The 27,414-nt window shown below is 38.0% G+C and overlaps 1 protein-coding gene and 1 long non-coding RNA gene across 3 annotated transcripts in view; one reads left to right on the top strand and one right to left on the bottom strand.

The window, feature by feature from the left end:
* The window catches only part of ZNF292 (zinc finger protein 292), a 94,121-nt gene that overhangs the window by 51,043 nt on the left and 15,664 nt on the right, over nucleotides 1-27,414 (bottom strand). The gene's annotated exons all lie outside the window — the stretch shown is intronic.
* Nucleotides 22,721-27,414, top strand: part of LOC144220187 (uncharacterized) — a 13,057-nt gene continuing 8,363 nt past the window's right edge. The window contains exon 1 of the long non-coding RNA XR_013331651.1: nucleotides 22,721-23,273. This is a non-coding gene — a long non-coding RNA (uncharacterized LOC144220187). The remainder of the gene's footprint in view (nucleotides 23,274-27,414) is intronic.

Consider the following 27,414-nt stretch of genomic DNA (forward strand, 5'->3'; position numbering starts at 1 on the left):
TCCCCCCTTGAAGAGCCAAATTTCACCCTCTGGGAATAAAAATGCACACTTTAAAATTTTGACTCTTAAACTGATTCTCATGGTCTAAATCAGCAGAGACTGAAACATATATACACTAGGGAGATAGACACTATACATTTCCAGCAGCTTCCTTTTGTTCCTCTAAGGATTATCAGGAGAGAAAACAAAAAAGTTTGAGTAAAACCACAGGAATGTTAAATTTAATAAACATAAAGATTAAATTCCTTATGTAGATTAAAAGTATTAAATGCCCTATGTAGAGCCAAGACTAGTGGAGTGTTGGATATGTTTATACTGTCATACTCATGTTCAGCCCCAATTTATATCTAGGGCTGTCTAGAACAGAAGCTCTCAAAGGTTTTGATCTCCTGACTCTTTACTCTCTTAAAAATTACTGAGGATATCAAAGATTTTTTTTATGTGAATTACAACCACTGATACTAACCATATCAGAAATAAAAATGAGATTTTTAAACTATACATTTTTGAATGGATCTTAAAAAATGATAAACCTATCACACATTAGTACAAATAAGGTATTTTTAGTGGAAAAAAACTTCAAAAAATTAGTAAAAGAATGTTATTATTTTACATTTTTAAATTTCTTCACTGTTTGACTTGGAAAAAAAGAACACCAAGATTCTCATATCATTTCTGCATTTAATCTGTTGCAATATCACATATCATGTAACCTCTGGAAGACTCCACTGTACACAAGTGAAAGTAGACAAATAACATCTTATAGTTTTGACCTTTTGGATCCCCTGAGCATTTGCTGTGTAAGACTCTTTAAATTTCAAACTTATTAAAATTTGTTTTAAGGTTCTGTGAAAAATTGTTGGCCTGGATACATATATTTTTGCACCATGCTCTCTCCAAACTTCAATAATTTTTTTAAAGTAGCATAAACCCACAAAAACTAAGAAAATAGAAATGGAGGAAAGAGAAAATTTTAAACACTGAAAAGCATATGGAAGAGTGGCACTCCTAGAAAAGTGACTGCTAAGGAGCCTTTACATAAAGACACTAACTGCAGGATCACCAAAGGGCTCAAGAACTGGGAGCAGTAGGTGCCTCTAGAAATGGGAGTGAAGATGGGTCTAGGAAGAGGATTGGTTGAAAGTCTATTTAGGTGACTAATCCTCTCTGATCTCCTAGTCCCTCTCCACAGCTGGGTGACCCATGCTAGGAACTGTTCCTCTCTATTGCCAGCAGAAACTTATCTGTAAAGAAGCGGGGTGTTTGTTTTTCTTTTAAGGTGTCTGTGTACAATTAAGGGGCGATATCTTACTTTTATAACAAGGCATCAAGTCAACTTTACACAGTGACTACACAAAAAGCTCCCTTTTTCTTTCTTTCTTTTCTTTTTTTTTAAAAGCTCCCTTTTTCAAGTCCTTTTCCAAAACTCATAGCCAGAGCCTCCAGAGGCCTTAGTGGAGTCCTTTTCTGGGAACTCAAGAGAAAAAGCCCAAAGATTCTGCCAGGCCTTTCTTTCCCAGGAAAATAAATAAGCTAGGTCTCCTTACGGTAAAGACTACAACAAACTCCACTCATAGTCTTGAAACTCTGAATCAATTTTTCAGTAGTCTACCTTTAAATATGGACAGGGAAGGACCACTAGACATTTGAGAAAAGCATCTAATAGTGAGAGATCAAAACAAACAGTAACAAAACAAAACAAAAAAACCCAAAAAACAAAAAAGAAACTTGGGAGTGAGCAGAGACTATGAGAGAAGGATCCAAAGAACTAACATTGCACCATAAAGAGTAATTCTATCCAAAGCAATCTACACACTTAATGCAATCTTTATCAAAATACAAACAGCATTTTTTCACAGAGCCAGTATGAACAATTCTAAAATTTATATGGAGTCCAAAAGACTCCAAATAGCCAAAGTATTTCTGAAAAAGAAAAGCAAAGCTTGAGGCATCATGATTCTGGACTGCAAGCTATATTACAAAGCTGTGGTCATCGAGACAGTATGGTATTGGCACAAAAACAGACACACAGATCAGTGAAACAGAACCGAAAACCCAGAAAAGGACCCACACTATATGGTCAACTAATCAACAAAGCAGGAAAAGAATATCCAATAGAAAATAGAAAGTCTCGGGGCGCCTGGGTGGCTTTGTCGGTTAAGCGTCCGACTTTCGCTCAGGTCATGATCTCGCGGTTCGTGGGTTCGAGCCCCGCGTCGGGCTCTGTGCTGACTGCCAGCTCAGAGCCTGGAGCCTGTTTCAGTCTGTGACTCCCTCTCTCTCTGACCCNGGAAACCATCAAAATCCTAAAGAACACATACAGAAACCTCTTTGACTTCAGCCATAGCAACTTCTTACTTGACAGGTTGCTGGAGGCAGGGGAAACAAAAATTAACATGAACTATTGGGACTTCATCAAGATAAAAGGCTTCTCCAACAATCAACTATAAGGCGTAATCCCATTCCAAGATGGGAGAAGGTATCTATAAGTGACATATCTGTATGTATCCAGGAATGCCTGGGTGGCTCAGTCAGTTAAGTGACCAACTCTTGATTTCAGCTCAGGTCAAGATCTCATGGTTTGTGAGCTCAAGCCATGCTGACCTTGCAGAGCCTGCCTGGCATATTCTCTCTCTCTCTGCCCCTCTCCCACTTATGCTCTCACTGTCTCAAAATAAACATTTAAAAAATAATAATAATAGTAGAAATGAAATCCTCAAAGAACTGGAAGATACTTTGAGGAAATTTTCCCAAAAAGTAAAATAAAAGGGATAGAAAAGAAAAGATAAGAAAACATGGAGAATAATGCTCCAGGTCCCAGAATTAAAAACAGGAATCCCAGAAGGTCAAAACAAGAGAAACAGAGGGAGAAGAAAGTGAATTTCCTAGAACCTAAAGGATATGAATTTTAACGAAAGGGCCCACTGATTGCCCATCACAATTTGTAAAAGTAGTCCTATACTATGGTACTTTTTCATACAATTTCAGAGCTCAAGGACAAAGAGAGGATCAAAATAAGCTTGAAGGAAGGGGAAACAGCAGACTTCTCAACAGCAGCAGTGGAGCCAAAGTAAAATGAAGCACTGAATTAAAAAAACAGAGGGGAAGGGCATCTGGGTGGCTCAGCAGATTAAGGGTCTGACTCTTGATTTTGGCTCAGGTTGTGATACCAGGGTTGTGGGATTGAGTTCTGCATCTGGCTCCTCGCTAGCATGAAGCCTGCTCAAGATTCTCTCTTTCTCTCCTTCTCTGTCCCTCTCCCCTGCTCCTGCTTTCTCTCTGTAAAATAAAATTTTAAAATAATTTTTTAAAAATGAAGGAAAATGATTTCCATCTAGCCGTCATAAGTATTAAGAAAGAAAAGTGAGGAGTATCTGGGTGGCTCGGTTAAGCATCTGACTCTTGATTTTGGCTCAGGTCATGATCTCACACTGTGAGTTCAAGACCCACATCCGGCTCTGCACTGACAAGTGTGGAGCTTGCTTGGGATCCTCTGTCTCCCCCTCTCTTTGCCCCTCCCCCACTCACATTCTCTCTCAAAATAAATAAATAAACCAAAAAAAGACAAAAAAGTCATTTTCAGACATGCAAGTTCTCAAAAATTTTACCTTCTAAGCACCTTTTTTTCTGGATGTTATTGAAGGGGGGAATTTCACCAAAATGAGAGAATAAACCAGGAAAGGAGTGTGAGTAATACCTAGGAAAAAGGAAATCTAACAAAGAGAGAGGCAATGAAGATCTGAGAAGAAAGCTGTTAACAAGTCTGAAGAATAACTGCAACATAACAGACAGTTCTAGGAGGAATTTCTTAAAAATGAACTTCATAGACTACCTACTGTGCTTGAATAAGCTGAGAGGAGATTTATACAACCAAGGAAGAGTTTGGATTGAATTTAATACATACACAGAAAATGGCAATTAAACAATTAGAAAATGAGCATTCTTTACAAACAAAAATAGAACATAAACTAGACAGTCACAGAAAAAAACCAAAGAATTAATATCATAAATTTCATTCTTTGAACACAATGAAATAAAATTAGAAACTATTAAAAAATTAATACACCTACAAAGAAAACTACAAACTTGGAAATGTTTAAATGTACTTCTAAATCATGGCTGGAAGAAATCATAAGAGAAATCAGAGAATAACACTTAGACTTGGCAAAAATACAACATATCAAAATTTGTAGGATGCAGCTAAAGCAATCTTAAAAGGGAAATTTATAGATGCAAATGTTTATACTCCCAACTTCTGTTAGTTTTTTCTTTTAAAAAACCCACAAATTTGTTCTAACACAGTTTGATCAAGACCTGAATTTCCCACTTGCTTATGTGTGATTTTTTTTGGTGAGAAACATCAGGTGAAAGCAGAAAACTGAACTCAGCTGAACTGAGCTGTGTAGGAATATGCAAAATACATACAAGTAAAAACATGTTATCATCTCAGTTCACCAGGTATGTTATGAGCCATACCTACACATATGGTATTACACTTTCTTTCTTTTTTTTTAAGTTTACGTATTTTGAGAGAGAATGCAAGAGAGAGAGAAAGCAAGAGTGAGCAAGCAGGGGAGGGTCAGGGACAGAAAGGGAAAGAGATAATCCTGCACTGCCAGTGCAGAGCACAATGCAGGGCTCAAACTCATGAACCGTGAGATCATGACCTGAGCTGAAAATCAAGAGGGGGATGTTTAACCAACTGAGCCACGCAGGCGCCCCATGATTATTACACTTTCTGTCCAATGTCTGATAACTCTCCTTTCACCACCTCACAATAAGTCGCAAGCTGTATCCCTTCTGATACCACTTCCACAAGAAAACTTCAGGTTTTGGGTCAAGTACCACATTCAGTTTAGTAATGTATGTCTTAACCACTAAATTTATATAAACCAGCACTACTGTTTTTAGAAGATTTTGGGGGAGGGCAGAAGGTAGGAAGGAAGGGAAAGACATGAAGTTTTTGAGTGTTATTGCCTCTAACCCCATTTTCTCCATAAGCCCCAATATATGTTGTGATAAAGCAAAAGTGGCTGCATTAGAAAAGATACAATGAAAAACTTATAGTGAATATTGGAACAAATAGAGAAGTCTAAACATACACTGTAATTAGATAGTATTATTGTGTGAATGTTAAATTTCCTGAATGTGATGACTGTGTCTTTGGCCTTAGGAGATAAAAATACAAGGAGGACAAAGTCATGATGCCTGCTGACTCTTAAAAAAACAAGGAAAAGGAAAAAAGAAATAAAGTGTGAAACAAAACACATACAGCAAAACGTTAACAACTAGTACTCTTGTGAAAGGTATCCATTGTACTATTCTGTAACTTTTCTGTAATAAAAAAGTTTGGAAAAGGAAAATATTGGTGATAACAAATGTAGTAGATTGAATTCTTCACTCCTTCCTTGCATTCAGCCGCCCTCCCCCCCTTTTTAAAGTTTATTAAAAAAAAAGTTTCTATTTATTTTTGAGAGCGAGAGAGAACAAGCAGGGGAAGAGCAGAGAGAGAGGGAGACACAGAATCCGAAGCAGGTTCCAGGCTCTGAGCTGTCAGCAGAGTTTGACATGTGGCTCCAACCCACGAACTGAGAGATCATGATCTGAGCTGAAGTCAGACCCTTAGCCGACTGAGCTACTCAGGTGCCCCTAAAGTTTATTTTGAGAGAGAGAGAGAGAGAGAGAGAGAGAGAGAGAGAGAATCCCAACAGTGTAGAGCCCAATACAAGGCTCAAACTCACACACCTCAAGATCACGACCTGAGCCAAAACCAAGAGTTGGATGCTCAACCAACCGAGTCACCAGACACCTCTAGACCTTTCTTTTCCATAACTTTTGAATACTTCCCATACTGATAGACAATATTTTCCTATCCCTTTCAACCTGTTTTAACCAAAAGAATGGAGCAGGAATAATGGTAGTCCAGCTTGAAAGTTGTTGCTCTGTTTTAAACTCCTACTATCAACATGAGAAGATATATCCAGATTACCCTAATCAGGAGGATGAGAAGTAGATGTCATCCTGTTGCCTCAATTTAGGCCAATCTGTGTCAGTCAACATCAAGCCAACTTCAAACCTGTTGGAGGACTCCATCCAAGACCAGCAGACTGCCTAGTCAACTGTCTCCTGACCTCAGATGAGTGAGCAATACATACTTATTGTTACACCACTAAGATTTTTCCAGTTGTTCAGAATTTTGTGAAAACAATGAAGTAGTCAAGTCAACTTAGACAAGGAAAAGAATAAACTCCAAGTACAAAATATTTTAAGAAGTAAAAATAAGGGATGCCTGGGTGGCTCAGCCAGGTAAGCAACCATTTCTTGACTTCGGCTTAGGTCATCATCTCATGGTTTGTGCGTTTTGAGTCCTGTGTCAGGTCCTTGTTGACAGCACAGAACCTGCTTCAGATCCTCTGCCTTCCCCCACCCCTCCCTCTCTCTGCCCGTTCTGCTCTTTCTCTCTCAAAAGTAAATAAATAGATAAGCATTTTAAAATTCAAAAAGTAAAAATAAGAGAAGAAATATATGAAACAAAAAAAGACACAAGAGAAAGGATCAACAAACCCAAACACTGGTCTTTTGAAAGACTGAAAAATAAATCTTTTGACAAAATTTATCAAGAAAAAAGAGAAAAGCACAAATAAATATAACTAGGAATGACAAAGGGACCACCACTACAGAAACAATACAATTTTGTAACTCTTAAGATAATACATTAAATAATTTTATTCCTTATTTGAAATAGCTTAAAAATCTGAATAGGAAGTATTTTAGAAAAAGCTACCTAAACGATCTCAAAAAGATGAGTCATTTACCCACTGAAGAAACTGAATCAAATTTTTAAAAGTCACCAAATAATTTTTATAGGAATATCCAGCAAACAATCTGTTAGAAAACAGATCTTTTATTATAGAAACTTTTGGAAAAAGGGAGAGAAAAAAGGGAGGGATGGAAAACTCTTCCAATTCATTGTTTGAGGCTACTATAAACTTGAAAACTGGGCATATGTAGTATGACAAAGGAAAAATCACAGGCCAATCTCACTTATAAACAGAGATTTAGGGGTGCCAGGTGGCTCAGTTGACCGGGTGTCCAACTTCGGCTCAGGTCATGATCTCACAGTTCATGAGTTTCAGCCCTGCATCAGGCTCTGTGCTGACAGCTCAAAGCCTGGAGTCTGCTTCAGATTCTGTTTCCCAATCTCTCTGCCCCTCCCCTGCTCTCTATTTTTGAGAGAGAGAAAGAGAGGGAGGGAGAGAAAGGGAAAGGGAGGGAGAAAGAGCAAACATTAAACAATTAAATAAACATTAAATATTAAACAGATTTAAAAATCCTAAATATTACCAAATCAAATCCTGCAATAAACACTTAAAAAATTGTAAAATACTTTGAAACATGGGGTGCCTGGGTGGCTCAGTCAGTTAAGCCATCTGACTCTTGATCTCAAGATTGTAAGTTTAAGCTCCTTGTTGAAAGCCTACTTTTGAAACAATTGCAAAGTGACAGAAAAGTTGGAAATACAGTATAGAGAAAAAATTTTCCTGAAACATTTAGAAGTTAGTTGCCAACCTGATGCTTCCATTGTCTTTAAATATTTTAGTGTGTATTTCCTACAAACAAGGACCACCTACCGCATAAACAGAATATGACCCGTGAGAATCTAGAAACACTGGTATGTTAATGCCATTTAATCCTCAGACACCATTCAAGTATTCTAATTATCCCAACGTCCCCTTATATAGAAAAGAATACAGTTCAGAACCATGCAATGTATTTAGTATCAAGCCCCTTCAGTCTCAAAGACCCACTTAGGATCCTTACACTATCATAAATTATAGGCCAGTTATTTTGTACAATATCCCTTAATTTGGGCTTGGTATCTTCTCATAATTATATTCACGTTCTGCATTTTAGCAGGATACCTCAGAAGTGACAGTGAGTGATTTCTTCTCACTGTATCCTATTAAGTAGAGCCTAATTCCAATCTGTCCTATTATGATGCTCACTTTGATCACCTGGTTAAAGGAGGGTCTGCCCTCCTCACTCCATTTTGGCTCTGACTCAGCATGTTGTGGAACTGGCTGTCTCTCTAAGTAATTCCACTCCTCACCTTTCTCCTTATGCTTAGGGATCTGATATCCTATCCCAAGGTTGCCCCTCTGCAGAAATGCCCCCCTCACCCAGGTCTGGCCCTGAAGCCCCACCTCAAGCTGCTCCCTTCCCCTTTCATGGATGCTCTACTTAACCACACTTGGGCTCTAAATCCCCACACATAGCCATGTGAACCACTTCCCTATGGAGCATTACTCATCTTAACTGGGCTCTGACCCTGCTAAACTGCTATTCTGTGCAGATACCCTCTTCTCCCAATCTGGGCTTTGACACTCACTCTGGGTCAATGCGGCACCCCTGCTCCCATCCCCAAGTACCAACTTCACCCTACATAATGGATTAAAGATAAGGACTAAATTATGTGGTAAGGGAAGAATGGCTACAGTGTTTTTTTAAAATGTATTTTGGACTCTGTAGGATTCATCCTAGCAACAGGAGGACAGTATAAATTAGAAAAACCTATTTACTAATTTACCATAATAATGGATTTAAAAGAACTATGTGATTATTTCAATATTTACTCAAAAAAAAGGACATAAAAAATGCAACCCATTCAAGGGAAAGAAAAAAACAAAACCTTTTGGCAAACAATGAATAGAAGGAAAGCTCCTCAACATAACTGAGTGTATTCAGTAAAACTCACAGGAAATTTCATACTTAAAGGTGTAAGGTTAAAAATATTTCCCTTTAAAGTCAGAAACAAAACAAAAATGTCTGCTTCTATTCAACACTGTATTTATACTAATCACTGCAATTAGAAAAATGTGAAAGTAATAAAGGCTGGATAAGAAAAATAAAAATGTCACTATTATCAGACAATGCACACATAAGAAAGAAGTTGAAGGGGGGGCACCCGGGTCACTCAGTTGGTTGAACGTCCGACTTTGATTGTCTGATTGTCCAACTTTGGCTCAGGTCATGATCTCATGGTTCGTGAATTCAAGCCCTGCACTGGGCTTGCTGCTGTCAGCACAGTGCCCACTTTGGATCCTCTGTCTCTCCCCCTCCACGCCTTCTGCCCCTCACCTACTCATGCTCTCACTCTCAAAAATAAATAAAACATTAAAAAAAAAGAAACTGAAGGGAATTCTGTTGTAGCGTATCACACCAATATAAAACATCAATTCTGTTCACAAGTAAATAAGTAGAGAACAGAATTGTTCAAAAATACCATTCACAATAACTAAAACCCATGAAACACCTGGGAATGAATTTAACAAAGTATTTTTTAAGATCTTGTCAGAAAAAAATTATGAAACTTCACTTAAAGACATAAAGGAAGGCCTGCATAAATGGAAATAGCACATCTGCAGATGCAGTAAGACAATATTTAAAGATCACAATATGACTTAAATGTAATCTATAAAATCAAAGCCAATGCTAATGAAATTCCCCATGGATACGTTGACTGTAAAATTCATACATAAGGAAAAACCAATTTTGAAGAGCCAGGTGGCAGTATTATTGCCCTGTCAGATAGCAAAACTTATCCCAAAGCGAAACCAAGAGAATGGGATATTAGTAGAGGCACAGATGACAGAAGAGAATTCGAGCTTTAAAACAGTACTAGGTATACACAGGAGCTTGGTCTATACAAGATATGCTATTAGACATCAGTGAGTTCAGTACAGACTATTCCTTAACTACTGCTTAAATGACCAACTATCCAGGGAAAAAAATTACAACTATTCCCAGCATACAGAAAAATGATATCCCATATGGACTAAATAGAAAAATATAAAAAAATATAAAAAATATAAAAAAAACAAGATTTTAAAATCTTATAATAAAAATATGAGAAGAATATCTTAAGGAACAATGAAGGACTTCTCAAGACACAAAACAACCATAAAGACAATGACAACCGCAGCAACATTAGAATTTAAACCTTCTGTTGATCAAAGTCCCACATAAAGATCAAATGAAAAGCCACAAACTGGGAAGAAATATTTGCAACCCATATTCCCAAAGAATACTTAATATATTCATAATACAAAAATAACTCTTCCAAATCAGTTTTGTTAAAAAGAAAAGAAACAAACACATAGACAATCCAAATAAAAAGGGCCAAGGAGAGAAACAATTACCTAAATGGCTAATCAAGTATAAAGATAAAACTGTGATCAACTAAAATCCCAAGTTGACTTTGGGGTAAAGGATGCCTCTGACTAGAATCAGTGAAAGTGAAATGTTAAAAGCATTTCCCTTTAGGGGCTCCTGGGTGGTTCAGTTGGTTAAGCGTCCAACTTCAGCTCAGGTCATGATCTCGCGGTTCGTGGGTTTGAGCCCCGCATCAGGCTCTGTATCTCCCTCTCTCTCTGACCCTCCCCTGCTTACACTGTCTCTCTCTCTCTCTCTGAAATAAATAAAACATTAAAAATTTTTATTAAAAAAAAATCTCCCTTTAAAATCAGAAACAAAATGAAAATGCCTGCTATCACTGCTTCTATTCCACACTGAGTTGAATAGGGCTAATCAGTGCAATTAGAAAAAGAAACGAAAGTAATAAAGGCTGGCAAGGAAAAATAATAATGTCCTTATGGTGGACAATGCATACATAAGAAGTCCAAGAGAATTCCAACGAAGAAGCTTTTCAGTCTGACTTAAAGAACTGATGTTCATCTACAATAACTTCCAACTCCCAAGTCTGCCTCTGTATCTGAGTTTTGAGCTTTCCATCACCATATTCTTCTGGGGGTGCTTTTTACACACCTTTCTCTCAAATAGTGAGAATTCAGGGGAGTCTCTTACTTACAATGAAATCCAAAATTATTTCATCATCTTCTACATCGTTCTCGTCTTGATACTTTTGCCCCAGTTCTTAGTCTGGGCAAGCTCCTCTGTCTTTTCCACACAGCAAGAAAGTGCCATCTAAGAACTGCAGAGTAGGCTCTCACCAGACACTGAATCTGCTAGTGCCTGAATGTGGACTCCCCAGTCTCCAAAACTGTGAGAAATGAATTTCTGTTATTTTTATGTCATCCAGTTTATGTTAATTTTTAAAAAATGTTTATGTATTTATTTTGAGAGAAAAGAGAGTGCACGCATGTGTGCAAGACAATCAGAGGAGGGGACAGAGAGAGGGAGGGAGAGAATCCCAAGCGGGCTCCACAGATTTCATGAACTGTGAGATAATGACCTGAGCCAAAATAAAGAGTTGGACAGTTAACCAACTGAGCCATCCAGGCAGACAACCCTATGGTATTTTTGTTATAGCAACCCAAACAGACTAGTACACTTACCTTAAAACACAAAACACAATGGCAGGAAGCCCAGCTTAACAGATGCTCAATTCCTTTCATCTCTAGAACGTTTTAAACTCTTTTTTAATGTTTACTTATTTTTGAGAGAGCGAGCGAGAGAGCATGCCTGAGCGCACACGCACCAGCATGGAAAGGGCAGAGACAGAAGTAGACACAGAATTCAAAGCAGGCTCCAGGCTCTGAGCTGTCAGCACAGAGCCTGACACAGGGCTTGAACTCATGAGCTGTGAGATCATGACCTGAGCTGAAGTTGGATGCTGAACCAAGTGAGCCACCCAGGTGCCCCTAAAACTTTAAGTAACTATCCTAGATGGTAATAAAATTCATTAGAATACAATTTTTCCTGGGGCACCTGGGTGGCTCAGTCGGTTAAGCTTCTGACTTCAGCTCAGGTCACGATCTTACAGTTTGTGAGTTCAAGCCCTGCATGGGGCTCTGTGCTGACTGTGCAGAAATTGCTTGGAATTCTCTCTCTCTCTCCCTTTGCCCCTCCCCTGCTTGTGCTTTTTCTCTCAAAATATAAAAACTTAAAAAAAAAAAAAGAATCCAGTTTTTCCCTAGTTACTTATATTTATGCTAACTGATCCACAAAGAGCTACGATTAAAGACAAATTAATAAGTTACCTCTTTTTCCTAGGGAAAATGTTAATCAATATAAGCTGAACTATAAGGAGACGTGATCCATTCTCAACATAACAAATAGTACTGGGACAACTGGATATCTGCATACATAAACATGAGACATTTATATCATATATGTAAAAATTATATATAAAAGTATGGCTCAAAATGGGCCATACTTAAATGAAGAGCCAAACCTATAAAACTTCTAGAAGAAAACACGGGATGAAATCTTAATGACACTGGGTTAGCAAAAGAATTCTTAGATACAACACTGTAAGCATGATCTAGGGGTGCCTGAGTGACTTGGCTGGTTGGCTCAGGTCATGATCTCGCAGTCTGTGAGTCAAGCCCCGCATCAGGCTCTATGCTGACAGTTCAGAGTCTGGAGCCTGCTTCAGTTTCTGTGTCTCCCTCTCTCTCCACCTCTCGCGTTTGTGCTCTGTCTCTCTCTCAAAAATAAACATTTTATGGAGAGCCTGGGTGGCTCAGTCAGTTAAGCGTCCGACTTCGGCTTAGGTCATGATCTCACAGTTTGTGGGTTCGAGCCCCACATTGGGCTCTGTGCTGACAGCTCAGAGCCTGGAGCCTGCTTCCGATTCTGTGTCTCTCTCTCTCTCTGCCCCTCCCCTGCTCACGCTACCTCTTTCTCTCTCTCAGAAATAAATAAAACATTTAAAAAAACATTTTATTTAAAAAATTTATAAAATAAAGACATGATCTCTAAAAAGAAAGTTGATGAATTGAACTTCATCAAAATTTAAAATTTTATACTTCAGAAAACTCCACTAAAAATGAAAAGATATAGGTGCCTGGGTGGCTCAGTGGGTTAAGCATCTGACTTCGGCTCAGGTCATGATCTCACGGTTCATGGGTTGGGCTCTGTGCTGACAGCTCAGAGCCTGGAGCCTGCTTCGGATTCTGTGTCTCCCTCTCTCTGTGCCCCCTCACTGTTCATGCTCTGTCTCTCTCTCTCGAAAATAAACAAACACTTAATTTTTTCTTTAAAAATGAAAAGACACAAAACTCCATTAAAAAATGAAAAAGTCCCTGCAGTAAACTTGCAAAAGGTATGAAACCAAAATACAAAAATCAGTTGCATTTCTATATACTAATAACAAGCTATCTGAAAAAACAACAACGAAAATAATCCCACTGGCAATAGCATCAAGACCAATAAAATACTTAGGAACAAATTTAACTAAGGAGGTGACCTATACCCTGAAAACTCTTAAGACTTCAATGAAAAAAAAAAGGCAGAAGATACAGGTTTCCCTCGCTATCTGAAAGTTTGCTTTATGCCACTTTGCTTTTACTAAAGACCTACCTTAGTACCTGTTTTAACTGAGAGAAATCTAAAGAGGATTTTTGCTTTTATGAAATAGTAACTGCTTGTTCACTTTACACAATTTTGGCTTAATGAAGTTTCACAGGAACGTTCTACAGGAAAAATAGTCCATGTTCATGGTTTGGAAGAATTGTTAAAATGTAACAACCACATATTCAATGCAATCCTATCAAAATTCCAAGGACATCTACCACAGAAATAGAATAAAGAACCCTAAAATTTGTACGGAACCACAAAAGACCCTAAATTACCAAAGCAATCCTAAGAAAGAACAAAGATGGATGCAACAACAATTCCTGGCTTCCAAACTGTATTACAAAGCTATAGTAATCAAAGCAGTATGACACTGTTATAAAAAGAGATATACACATCCGTGGAACATAACAGAGAGCCTGGAAATAAACCCATATGTATATGGACAACTAATCTTTTGACAAGGGTGCCAAGAACACACAATGGAGAAAGACAGTCTCTTCAATAAACGGTCTTCAGAAAACTATTCATATACAAAAGAATGAAACTGGACTCCCATCTCATACCCCTAACAAAAACTAACTTGAAATATATTGAAGACATAAATGTAAATAAGACTGGAAATCATAAAACCCCTAGAAGAAAACAGAAAAAAAGCTCCATGATATTGGTCTTAGCAATGATTTTTTTGGATATGACGACAAAAGCACAATAACAGACAAGTGGGACTACGTCAAACTAGAAAGCTTCTGTACAGCAAAGAAAACAATGAACAAATTTAAAAGAAGCCTATGAAATGGGAGAAAATATTTGCAAACCATATACCAATAAGGGGTTGATATATAAGATGTATAAGGAATTCATATGACTTAAGAACAATAAAAAAAAATCCAGCTAAAAAATGGGCAAAGGATGGAGACATTTTCCCAAAGGAGACATACAAATGGCCAAAAGGTATATATATCAATAGGTACTCAAGATCATTAATTAGGAAAATGCAAATCAAGACCATAATGAGGGGCACCTGGGTTAAGCGCCCAGTTAAGCATTTGGCTCTCGATTTCAGCTCGGGTCATTATCTCATGGTTTTGAGATCAAGCCCCCATGTCAGCTCTGTGCTCTCTCTCCTTCTCTCTCTGCCCTTCCCCCAGTGGTGCAGGTGCTCTCTCAAAATAAATAAATAAACTAACAAAAGAAACCACAATTTATGGTATGTCCTCACTATGAAATGTTTTATTTAAAAAGAATGAAGTAGTTTAATGACCAGAATATAAGGTGAGAAAAATGTACTGCACAGAACAATATATGATTCCACGTTTTAAGCATGAACATATAAATATGAACAAATTATATTTATGCAAATACATATGAAAATGTCTAGAAAGACAACTCAATTTTGTAACTAGTTACTTCAGAAGTAAAGAGAACAATAAGATGAGGAGGACAATACCTTTGTATTGCTAGTAGTTTTAAATAAGAATGTTATTTTTATAACTTAAAAAAACTGGAGATTACTAATACTGTATACGAAAGAGTCAAGAAAAACTAATTACATAGAAGTGATATACATCTTAAAAGACGCTTCCACTACCTAGAAAACTGTTAGAACTGACTTTCAAAGGATGCTGATGATCAAATTATATTTCCACGTATACATTAACACTAGTGACCCCACCCTAGCAACGATTTCACTGCCTCCTAATAAATCAAACTATACAGTCAAATTATATATTAAAGTGCAGTTTCTGGAAATGAATTTTATATCACCAGAAATATTAAAGTTGACTAAAAGAAAAACAAATATATGCTTCAAAGATGTTTATTAGCTATTAAACACTCCTTTGAAGGAATCTTTCTTCAGTCTTCTTAAAAATGTATATCCATTCACCTAAAAACATTTTACGCCTGGTAAATTTCTCTGCAACAAGCATGGGCATTCTTCACTGCTTCAAGAACTTCAAAATCTTCTAGCATCTTCTATCTTGACAATGTTCACTTCCAAAATAAGGTTCACCAATGCCTCTGAAAGTACTTGAATGAAGAATGCTGATAATAGGGCATAACTACAGTGGTTGAATTTTGTTAATTATGGGGTTTTACAGTAAGCAAGGCTGTATAAATGGAGGGATTACTGGTATATAAAGCTTCTGTTTAAAATTTTTTCTTCTAAATCAAAAGACTTGTGCTAAAACACACACACACAGATTGGAGAGAAGAGTCACGTCAAAGGAATACATCAAAGAGTTGATGGCCAAAGCTGGAACAATTTGAGCAACAAAATATAGTACTGGATTATAACCCAAAGTATAAAATAAATATCCACAAATCCATACTGATGTAAATAAGTGACTAAATAAATACATGCAAGAGAAGAGATAAACCTCCCATATAGAAGAAATCTCAATGCTTTATCTAGACTCCACTCTCAAGGAGGTAGAATAAAATTTCCCACCTCTTTTTTTTTTTTAAGTTTACTTATTTATTTTGATACAGAGACAGAGAGAGCGAGAGCGAGAGCGAATCCCAAGCAGGCTCCATGCTATCAGCGCACAGCCTGACATGAAGCTCTGCATGAGCTTGACCCATGACCATGAGATCAAGCGTCGGATGCTTAACCAACTGAGCTACCCAGGCACCGGCCCCACTTCCCACCTCCTAATTGTGGACTGTACGTAGTGATTTCCTTCCAAAGAGTACAGCATGGAAAAAGCTAAAAAAAAGAGTAACTTTACAGTGGCGAAACCTAGCAAACACTGCTAAGCCACGTGATCAATGTTAACATCAACAGTGTTAGGTCATGTTGTTAATATGTATCCTTAATAGGATTGTGATGACAATGGCACTTTACCTATGGTTTTCCTGCCAAAAAACCATTGGCTCCAGCCTAATCAAGTGAAAAATGTTAAACAAATTCTAATTGAGAGATATTCTACATAATGCCCAACTAGTACTCCTCAAAACTAAAGTCAAAAATAAGAGAAGTCTGAGGTTATCATCACAGCTCAGAGGAGCCTAAGGTGATAATGACAACTAAATGTAATGTGGTATCTTGGAAAAAATCCTGGAATGGAGAAAACATTAAGATAAAAACTAAGAAAATTTGAATACAGTATAGGTTTTCAAGATACTGTATCCATACTGATGCATTAATTTTAACAAATGTACCATACTAATGCAAGATGTGACTAATGTGGGAAACTAGCTGCAGGGTATATGGGAATTCAATGGACTGTCTTCACAATGTTTCTGTAAATTTAAAAGTATCTAATAAAAAATTATTGAAAAAAATTTATATTTATTTACCTTTTAGATTTATATGTTTAAAAATCCTTCATTATTATATTCATTTTCAAACTTGAGATTGGCTATTTTTACTTGGCTATCTACCTTAATATTGGCCATCTTTTCTCAACACTGAACTAAACTTGCTAAAATAATCAGAAGCTAATAGAACTAGCCACATATTAATCTAAATTTGAGAATTTTCTCAGATAATACAAAAAAATTAAGCAATACTGACATTCTAAAAACTAATTTTAATGTAAGTATATTTTAAAACTTTAATCACATAAGCTGCAAGTTAACAGTTGCAGGCTAGTGTTACCTGACTGGCTCTCTTCCATCCTTTCACTAAAATATTCATAAAATCACCCTTAGATATATACAATGTTTAAATAGTTATGGAAAGTTAAAATGCTGGCTAAAAATCTGTCACGCCTCAGGATAAATTAAAACAAAACAGGGACACATGACCAAGAAGATAAGAAGATATTTCTACCTACTTGCCAGTGGGAATCTTTACCTTAGAGAGATCTCTATTCCAAAGAAGGTACCAAAGCAATCTGAGCTGTCTGCCTCCACTTAACACATTGGCTATTTGTAAACCCCTCTTTTCAGATGCATTCAGGAAACTTCAATTTCTGGGAATGCAAATAAAAAATGGAAGCACAAAGACTGTGATGGAATCATAAAGAACAAAAACTTACTCACTCTGGGTGAAGAGTTATTTTTCATGTACTGTTTCAGGCAAATGATAGATTGCTGAAAGTATCCAGGAATAAATTCTCTAGACATGTTTTGTTTGGTTCATACAGTGTTTTGGGAATTTTCCCCCAGACATTTTTAATTAGTTGCCAATATTTCAAAATTGGGATGTTACACGTAAGAATCTGGATTTCTAGTTCTTCTTGAGAAATCAGAAGATCTAGCAACACAGGGCCAGAATTCCCGCAGAACAGCAATAAGCAGGTAGGCAGCAGTTAGTGAATCTGGGTGGGAATTCTCTGGTTCCTCAATGCTCTTTCCCTAAGTCATTCATTTACTTTATATCCCCAGGGTTTATAGACATTTAAAGTTATCATTTCCAGCAGAAACAGCTAAGTAATGACAGTAGTTGTTAATCCAGAAACACCAAACTACATTAAGTCATCAATAAATATCAAACATTTGATATTTAAGCCTTTCAGCTTAAGATCTAGCTACGATATATGTATTTTCCAGTACTAAATGGCCAGGCTTTGGAATCTAGAGAGTCAATCAAGTGAGTTACTGGTTTTTTAAAGTTCACTGATACTTAACCATGACTGATCTGGACCCATAATTCAGCGTACTTTTTACATGTTTAAGTCAAAGAGGACTGACAAACTGTTATATTGAAGTAACTTTTTCCCTAAAATTTTTTTATATCAGAATGAGAAATTCAACAGAAGGTCACTTAAGTGGGGGGGGAAAAGCAATTTACTGGCTCACATAATAACTAGTAAAGACCAGAATGATGACAGCACATCTGGAATCCTGAATTTATAAAACTACACACAACAAAGTCTTACCCTATTCATACACCCCCTCCACCCCTTGCTGCTCCTGTAATGTAGTAGTTAGGAAAAACTTCTAAGTTTTTAGAGAAACTATGAGTTCTAGAGTACAGGAACTCTTAAAAAAAAAAAAAAACACTGCACTCAGCAGCAACAATGTGGCTTTTCTCTTTGGAGACTCTTCTATTCCAAATTATCCTTCCTCAAATTACCCGTATTTTCCCATTATTATCTACTTGAAATCTTACCTACTTAAGACACATCCCCACACATCCCCATAAATTATTCTAGATGTTCATTAACAGAAACACACACACCCCTATTATTTCTAAATTGGATAATAAGCTTGCCTAATACTCAGAGAAATTGTAGGAAACCCTTCTTTCCTGCATGGCATCCTGTTCCTAGAATACAAAATAACATTAAAGCATACACTGCAAATAGGGGGAAAAAAGGCTTTTGTGATTTTAGCCTGGGAATATTACTTCTATTCATAAAGACAAAAAAAAGTATGTTTGCAGTTCTAAAGAATATAAATAGTACACAAACAAAATGAAAATTACTTTGAGAGAGAGAGAGAGAGAGACAGGGGCACCTTATACTTCCTAGGCTCGAGCCCTGCTGTCTATGCTGACAGCTCAGAGCTTGGAGCCTATTCGGATTCTGTCTTCCTCTCTGCTTCTCCCCTACTTGTGTGTGCAGGCATGCTCGTTTTCTCTCTCTCTTTTTCTCTCCTCTCTCTCACTCAAAAGTTAAATAAAATAAGAAAAAAAAGTGCTTTAAAAGTTACAAATGGGGTGGGGAGCGCCTGGGTAGTTCAGTCAGTTAAGCGTCCGACTTCAGCTCAGAACATGATCTCACAGTTGATGGGTTTGAGCCCTGTATCAGGCTCGGTGCTGACAGCTCAGAGCCTGGAGCCTGCTTCAGAGTCTGTGTCTCCCTCTCTCTCTGCCCCTCCCCCACTCATGTGGCATGTGTGTGCACGCCCGCGGTCTTTTGCTCTCTCTCTGTCAAAAATAAAAGTTTTTAAAAAGTTACAAGTAGGAATTCCCTCCCCCCTTGCAATGGAAAGAATGTATTTTATTCTGTTCTTTGACATGAAATTCCTTGAGGGTGTAATGTACTAGAGATAGATAATTAGAGGGTTATGAACCTAATCATCTTAAAGGAAAATAGGATTTTTGCAACAGTAGCAATAATAGGGAAGAAAATAATTTATATATTGCTGTAAAATGTAGATGTTTTTCTTTGAGAGTAAGTAGTTCCTGCAAGAAAATGTAACATGAAATTCTTTTTTTTTTTTTTAATTTTTTTTTATTTATTTCTAGGAGAGAGAGACAGCGTGAGCAGGGGAGGGTCAGAGAGAGAGGGAGTCACAGACTGAAACAGGCTCCAGGCTCCGAGCTGGCAGTCAGCACAGAGCCCGACGCAGGGCTCGAACCCACAAACTGCGAGATCATGACCTAAGCGAAAGTCCTTAAGTCGGACGCTTAACCGACTAAGCCACCCAGGAGCCCCTGTAACATGAAATTCTTAAGGCATATATTGTAGCTTACTAAGAAGTTACTTAAAAAAAAATGTCCAGTTGGGGCGCCTGGGGTGGCTTAGTCGGTTAAGCGTCCGACTTTCGCTTAGGTCATGATCTCGCAGTTTGTGGGTTCGAGCCCTGCGTCGGGCTCTGTGCTGACTGCCAGCTCAGAGCCTGGAGCCTGTTTCAGTCTGTGACTCCCTCTCTCTCTGACTCTCCCCTGCTCACGCTGTCTCTCTCTCTCTCTCCTAGAAATAAAACATTAAAAAAAAAAATGTCCAGTTAACACAGCATGCCAATTTAATTAACAGAGTAATTATTTTATGGGGCACCTGGGTGGCTCAGTCAGTTAAGCATCTTGATTTCAGCTCAGTCCATGATCTCAGGGTTGTGAGATCAAGACTGGAGTCAGGCTTTGAGCTGAGCGAGGAGTCTGCTTAAGATTCTCTCTGCCCCTCCTTTGTGCATGGAGTCTCTCTCCCTTTAAGAAAATTTTTTTAATGTTTATGTGTTTTTGAGAGAGAGAGATAGAGCATGAGCAGAGGTGGGGCAGAGACAGAGGGAGACACAGATTCCAAAGCAGGCTCCAGGTTCTGAGGTGTTAGCACAGAGCCCAATGCAGGGCTCAAACCCATGAACCGTGAGATCATGACCTGAGCCAAAGTCAGAGGCTCAAATGACTGAGCCACCTAGGCACTCCCATTTGTAACTTTTTTGAAAAGTATTTTTTTCCTTTTCAAAAACATTCACTGTACAGATAGTAATTATACCCTAAGTTTAAAAAAATTGGGCTCCTCTACAGAAAACATCATTTGCTTTTAGGGACACTTGGGTGACTCAATCGGTTAAGTGTCCAATTCTTTTTTTTTTAATTTTTAAAAGTTTATTTATTTTGGAAAAAAAAATAAAGTTTATTTATTTTGAGAGAGAGAGCATGAGAGGGGAGAGAATCCCAAGCAGGCATTGCACTGTCAGCACAGAGCCCAATATGGGGCTCAAGATCATGACCTGAGCCAAAACCAAGAGTGGGACTCCCAAATGACTGACCCACCCAGGCGCCCCAAGCATCCAACTCTTGATTTAGGCTCAGGTCATAATCTCATGAACCCAGAGATGGAGCTCAAATTAAGCATAGAGCCTGTTTGGGATTCTCTCTACCCCTCCCCCACTGTGCTCTCTTTTAAAATAAACTTTTAGGGGCACCTGGGTGGCTCAGTCAGTTAGGCGTCCGACTTCGGCTCAGGTCATGATCTCATGGTTGATGGGTCAAATTCTGTGTATGTCTCGCTCGCTCTCGCTCTTTATGCCCTTCCCCTGCATATTTTCTCTCTCAAAAATAAAAATCAACTCTTTAAAATATAAAAATAAACTTACTTAAAATAGTAACTAGATAAATGTTCCATTGGGAAGATCATCTACAGAGCCAGAGCTATCAGTTTTATCTTCAATTATATCTCTACCCAAAGTTGTCACAAATAGTGAAGTTAAAGCAGTTAGGACCAGGAGGTAGGAAACCCCTCAAACAAGATTTTGGTATCCTACTGTTTTATTGACTTTACTATAAATGACATAATTTATTTAATGCAATATACAGATTCATTACTTCTGTACCAGTATAAAGGCTACTGGATACAGATTTAACAAATGTTGCTATAGAATCAATAATCAATTTTATTCTTTCCTCCTTCAATTTCTGGAGACATTATCATTTATTTTAAATACATTATCACAGCTTCAAAGAGAAAGCTAGAACTAGGGTGCACAAATGACAGCATAGAAATCAGAAATCCAGTATCCACTGAATTGAAACAAATTCCTGGGAATTGAAGGAGGTATTAACAGGACACTTTAATCAACTGCCCAGAAATAACTGCAGGTAAGTGGCAAATGTTATGAAAGATAGGAAAAGATCTTAAAATTAGCAAAGCTACTGATTTTAAAAACTCAAGAGAAAACTCAAATATGAAAATGATGATCAAATTTAGAGGTCTACAAGTAAAACATTTAATAGGTTAGCACTACTAAGAAATTAGTCACAACAGCACTTCTGTGTCTTGTCGCCTTACCAGTCCNAGTGCAAGCAGGGGAGGGTTAGAGAGAGGGGGAGACACAGAATCTGAAGCAGTCTCCAGGCTCTGAGCTAGCTGTCTGCACAGAACCCAATGAAGGGCTCAAATTCCCAAAACATGTCATCATGACCTGAGCCGAGGTCAGACACTTAAACGACTGAGCCACCCAGGCACACGAGGTGTGATTTTCTATTAATCCAACCTCCTATTTGGGTAAATTTTTAAACGGTAATTCACATGACTGTCATTTGTTAGTTTATTCAAAAAAAAAGACCAGATAGAAATTTTTGAGCTATCAGACATGCTAATAACTTAACAGGACTGAAAAGTTCTCACTTGATGTTTAGATTGTTTAGGGACATATTTAACTATGAAAGCACACTTACACAATTATTCTATTCCTTCATTGTAACAATTTTTGGCACCAGTGACTTTTAAGGATGAGTCTTGCAGAGTTATAATCCCAGTAGAATGAATAAATGAATTTTACAGCCATAGTTATTTTATTAATACTAAACTTAGTTTCCGTGGACTAGGTGATGGTGCCATGGATATGAGGGGAAAAAGTACTAGTACTAATCCATAGGTTTAATGTCTAAGTATAGTGTGTAATTTATTTCATTTTAGCCTGTTGCATCAGATAGGGTCCAACCAAGAAAAAGGAACCACATAGTAATTTGGAAAGGGAAAGTTTCACTTAAAGAATTATTAATTACAACAGAGGAGTAACATATATAAACAAGTACAGAGAATACTAAAGAATACCAGAGGACTGAGCAAGAATACCCACGGCAGGAACAAAGGCCCTTCCCCAGAACCAGGGTATGAATCAAAGAGAAGGTGTGATTGCAGCCTACCGGATGGCACAGAAGTTCACCAGGTTGAGCTGCGTGGGCCTAACAGGCTGGTTAGTGAGCACACAAAGGGAAACCTGGGAGCCTAACCCAGCAGTGACTGCACAGGGAGGGCCACGGGAAAACAACCCTCTGTGGTATAAGCAGATGTGCAGGGGGAGTTGGGGTGTTGGCTGCTAGATCTCCAGGAAGAAGACATGATGTCTGGGGTGTGCAATGTCCACAACAGAGGAACTGGTGACGTGGTCACTCAGTTGGAGCTGGAGCTGTGAGTTTACCAAAAGTGTGTCTACTGTGGGCATTCACGTGGGGCAGAGGACCACTGGATGTTCCCATATCTGTGCCACTGGTAGCTACACAGAAGGAACAAGAAACAAAAACAGAAACCCCTTCCTTGTTTAGTGTCCCTTCAGCATCCTCTACTGACAAAGTTTAACATCAATCAAAGAAGAAATGCTTAAAGGGTCAAGCTCCAATATCACAGAGCAAGTAAGAGTTGATTTAGAGCTGACAGGGAATCTGATAACCGGCAGACTTGGTATTCAGGTATCTTCATAAAGAGTAAAGCATGACGAAAACAATAAATTGGAAATACACATGACATCAAATGTGACTAAAAGATGATAATTAAAGAATTCTGTCACTGCTGTCATTTCTTCAGTACACTCTGAAAATGGGGAAAATAAATCAGGTATGTTATTATATATTTAATAATAGATCTCAAAAATCTCAGCTCCTCATAGCACTATAAACAACTGGTTTTCAAAAAAAATTTTTTTTAACATTTATTCATCTTTGAGAGAGAGACAGAGCATGAATGGGGGAGGGGCAGAGAGACACAGAATCCAAAACAGGCTCCAGGCTCTGAGCTGTCAGCACAGAGCTCGACATGGCACTTGAACCCACGAACCGTGAGATCATGACCTGAGCCGAAGTTGAACACTCAGCCGACTGAGCCACCCAGGCGCCCCTAAACCAGTGGTTTTCAAAGAAAGAGAATATACAGAGAAGGACAGAAAGAGGGGGGAACCTTTTCTATTGCATTTATCTAAAACAAACTTTATAATTTAGTACACAGACTGAAGTAATTAGATAAGCTGTAATAGTAGGTATATGTGGAGTGTGCATACACAGTCTCTCAAAATATCTTATTGTGCTGTACTAATCCTTCTTCTTAGGATAAAACTGTAAAATGCCTATGTGATGAGACAAAGTGAGATGAATGATATAGGTACTGTGATCTGACTATATGTCAGAAGGAGGATAATCTGCTCTGGACAACAGATGACGATGGGTAACCGAAACTGTAAGAAAAGTGAAATAGTGGATAAGAGGGGGACTACAGTATATAAATACATAGACATTCCTATATTGAGGTTTCATACTCAAATGTTTACTGGTAGAATACCCAGTTAAAAGCAGCTTAAATATCATTGATGTTGACAATGACCCGATTTTATCCCGTGACTTTTAGGTACTTCTGTACGCCAAATAAAGAGACAAAACACATCACAAATGCAGGTTTTTTTAATCTAATAAAATAAAGAAATGAACTTAGTTATATGTAGAGCTTAGAAACCAATTTCTTTAGCTAGTTGTTCCCATTATAGTTGATAAATATCAATTGATTACCTTTATAAGTTTTTATTTATTTTTTAGTAAGTTTTTTATTTTAGAAAGAGTGAGAGAGCAGAAGTGAGGGAGAGGGACAGAGGGAGAAAGAGAGAATCCCAAGCAAGCTCCATACTCAGGGCAGAGCCTGACATGGGCCAATTCCACTACCCTGGGATCATGACCTGAGCTGAAGTCAAGAGACACTCAATGGATTGAGGCACCCTGCATCAATTACCTTTAAAAGACTCATACTCGGGGCACCTGGGTGGCTTAGTCGGTTAAGCGTCCGACTTTCACTTAGGTCATGATCTCGCGGTTCGTGGGTTCGAGCCCCGCGTCGGGCTCTGTGCTGACTGCCAGCTCAGAGCCTGGGGCCTGTTTCAGTCTGTGACTCCCTCTCTCTCTGACCCTCCCCTGCTCACGCTGTCTCTCTCTCTCTCTCTCCTAGAAATAAAATAAAACATTAAAAAAAAAAGACTCATACTCAAATAAATTCAAAATAAAATTCCCACAATTGCTAAAGAGCCCTAATTAACATGTTCTTAAATAAAGCTAGTAATTAATCTCTAATACAATAGTAAAAAGCTTACATTCATTATTCTGCTTTCTTAAAGTTTTAATTTCAAATTTCTGGGGTGCCTGGGTGGTGGAGTTGGTTAAGCTCAAGTCATGATCTCCTGGTTCACGAGTTCAAGCCCCAATAAGGCTCTGAGCTGGCAGTGCAGAGCCTGCTTGGGATTCTTGCTATCTGCCCCTCCCCTGCTCGGGCTTTCTCTCTCAAAATAAATAAATAAAATTTAAAAAGAGAAAAAAAGAAATCAAATTCTTCAAGTTTATGTAAATTCCCTCTGCGCCCTAAAAGAAATGTCAAAAAATAACACTTAAGTATTCCTCTTGAAAAGAAAAAAAAAATATTTAATTTGGGTTTTGTTTTTATTTTTTAAACATTAAATCCTAGTTACTTGACTTAGCCAAGTTATTCTACTTCTCTGTGTCTTAGCAGTCTCCTATAAATAGGAATCATGGGGTGCCTGGGTGGCTCAGTCGGTTAAGCATCCAACTTCAGCTCAGGTCATGATCTCACAGTTTGTGGGTTCAAGCCCTGCGTCAGGCTCTGTGCTGACAGCTATCTCAGAGCCTAGAGCCTGTTTCAGATTCTGTATCTCCCTCTCTCTCTGACCCTTCTCTGCTGACGCTGCCTCTCTCTCTCTCAAAAATAAATTTTAAAAAAACATTAAAAATTTTTTGAAAAAAAAGGAATCGTAATTCTATTTCAGAGTGTTGTTGAGGATTGAGTTCATCTCTCAATCTCAATCTCTCTCCCTTTCTTGTCCCAACACACACACACACACACACACACACACACATCACGCAAATACACACATTTTTAATAGCTCCTGGCACACAGTCAGAATTTAATAAATGTAAGCTATTAAAATGACTCTTACTGATCATATACTCATGTTTGCTTTATAAGAACTGTATGTATTTGACCCAACTAAGTCCTTGCCTGAACCCTGATACCTAATGTGAGAACTAAGATGAAATAAAAGTAGTCAAAAGAAACCTAATTTCAGTATGTAACAGCCTCTTAGGAGCACAAAATTCACTCTCCCCTCCAATAATTAAAACATCTATTCAAGGGAAAAAGAGGAGACAAACATTCAACAGATTTAATTACCTATGATTCAGTAAAATAAGAGACATGGCCCCTGTTTTTAAGAAGTACCAATTTAGGAGTAAGCTGAGGAAACACATACAATCATAATACAAAGAAACTATGATAAAAGCCAGAAAAACAGAGTCTAATATAAAGAAAATGTCATTAAATCCATTTAGAAGTGTAGGAAAGGCTCACTAGAAATTTAATACCTAATAATTTTATCACAGATTGAGGGAAAGAAATGTAGAGACATGGAGTTGATAAGAGGAAACACTAAAGGAAAAAGCTAAAACCAAAGCACGGAGGAGAGGGAGGATGTGAAAACTGTAGTATAAACAAAACATAAAGACCTAAGGCTACAGAGAAATAAGAGATATGATTTCCAATTAGCCAAGCTGGTACCTTGGGAGCCAGGTCATATATCTGAATGTAAGGCAAGTGAGCTTGAATTTTATTTTTCATGGAAAAGCATCTCATGTGGTGCTTACTGATGTGACAGGCATTGTGCTGATGCCTCATTTAATCCTCACAACCCTATGAAGTAGGTATTATCCTCCTTTAATAAGTTAAGAAAGTGAACCCACAGCTAGTAAATGGTAGAACTGGGATTTCTACCTCATGGTATCTAACCCAGAACCTGAAGTCTTCAACACTGGGCTGCCTTTTAAAGTCTTTAACAAGGAATGCCTGGGTGGCTCAGTCATGTAAGTGTCCAACTTTGGCTTAGGTCATGATCTCACAGCTCTTGAGTTCTAGCCCCACATCTGGCTCTATTCTAACAGCTCAGAGCCTGGAGCCTGCTTCGTATTCTGTGTCTTCCTCTCTCTCTGCCCTCACCCAGCTCATGCTGTCTCTCTCTCTCTCAAAACTAAATAAAGCTTTTTTAATTTAAAAAGATGATTGTTAAAAATTTTTTAAATTAATAAAATCCTTAAGAAAAGCATATGATAACTATGCTCTGAAAAGATAACTGATTATCTTAGCGACAATATGAAGATAGACTGGAGAAGAGAATGGCAGACAGAAAAGTACCTTCGTGAAAAAAAGATCTTTATTTTTTTGCTGCAGGAAACTAAATGGCTGGTTAATATATCAGATCCAGCCAGAGAAGGCTACAGGAAGCAGTGCATGAATAAAATCAATAGAATTTGGTGACTAAGATTACGGAGGTGAAAGGAGGAGTTAAAAATGACTCAAGCTTTCAAAACTTAAGTTTAAGTGTGAGTGGGGGAAATGTCACCAACAGCCTTTCTATTTCGCAGGAGTGAAAGAATGTAAGGGAGAGTGATGAGTATAATTTCAAACACATTTAAGTAGAAAAACCTGCTGAACTCTACGAGGAAGAGTTCCAAAGGGGGCTGGAAATAAGAGCCAAGAGCTAAGAAGAATAGTAAGGTCTGAAATTAATGGATACTGGGGCACCTGGGTGGCGCAGTCGATTAAGCATCTGACTTTGGCTCAGCTCATGATGTTGGAGCTCATGAGTTCAAGCCCCACACTGGGCTCTCTGCTGTCAGCACAGAGCCTATTTCAGATCCTCTGCCTCCCCCCCCCC

The sequence above is a fragment of the Crocuta crocuta genome, unplaced genomic scaffold (genome assembly GCF_008692635.1).
Source record: "Crocuta crocuta isolate KB4526 unplaced genomic scaffold, BGI_CrCroc_1.0 scaffold9, whole genome shotgun sequence".
Lineage (NCBI taxonomy): Eukaryota > Metazoa > Chordata > Mammalia > Carnivora > Hyaenidae > Crocuta > Crocuta crocuta.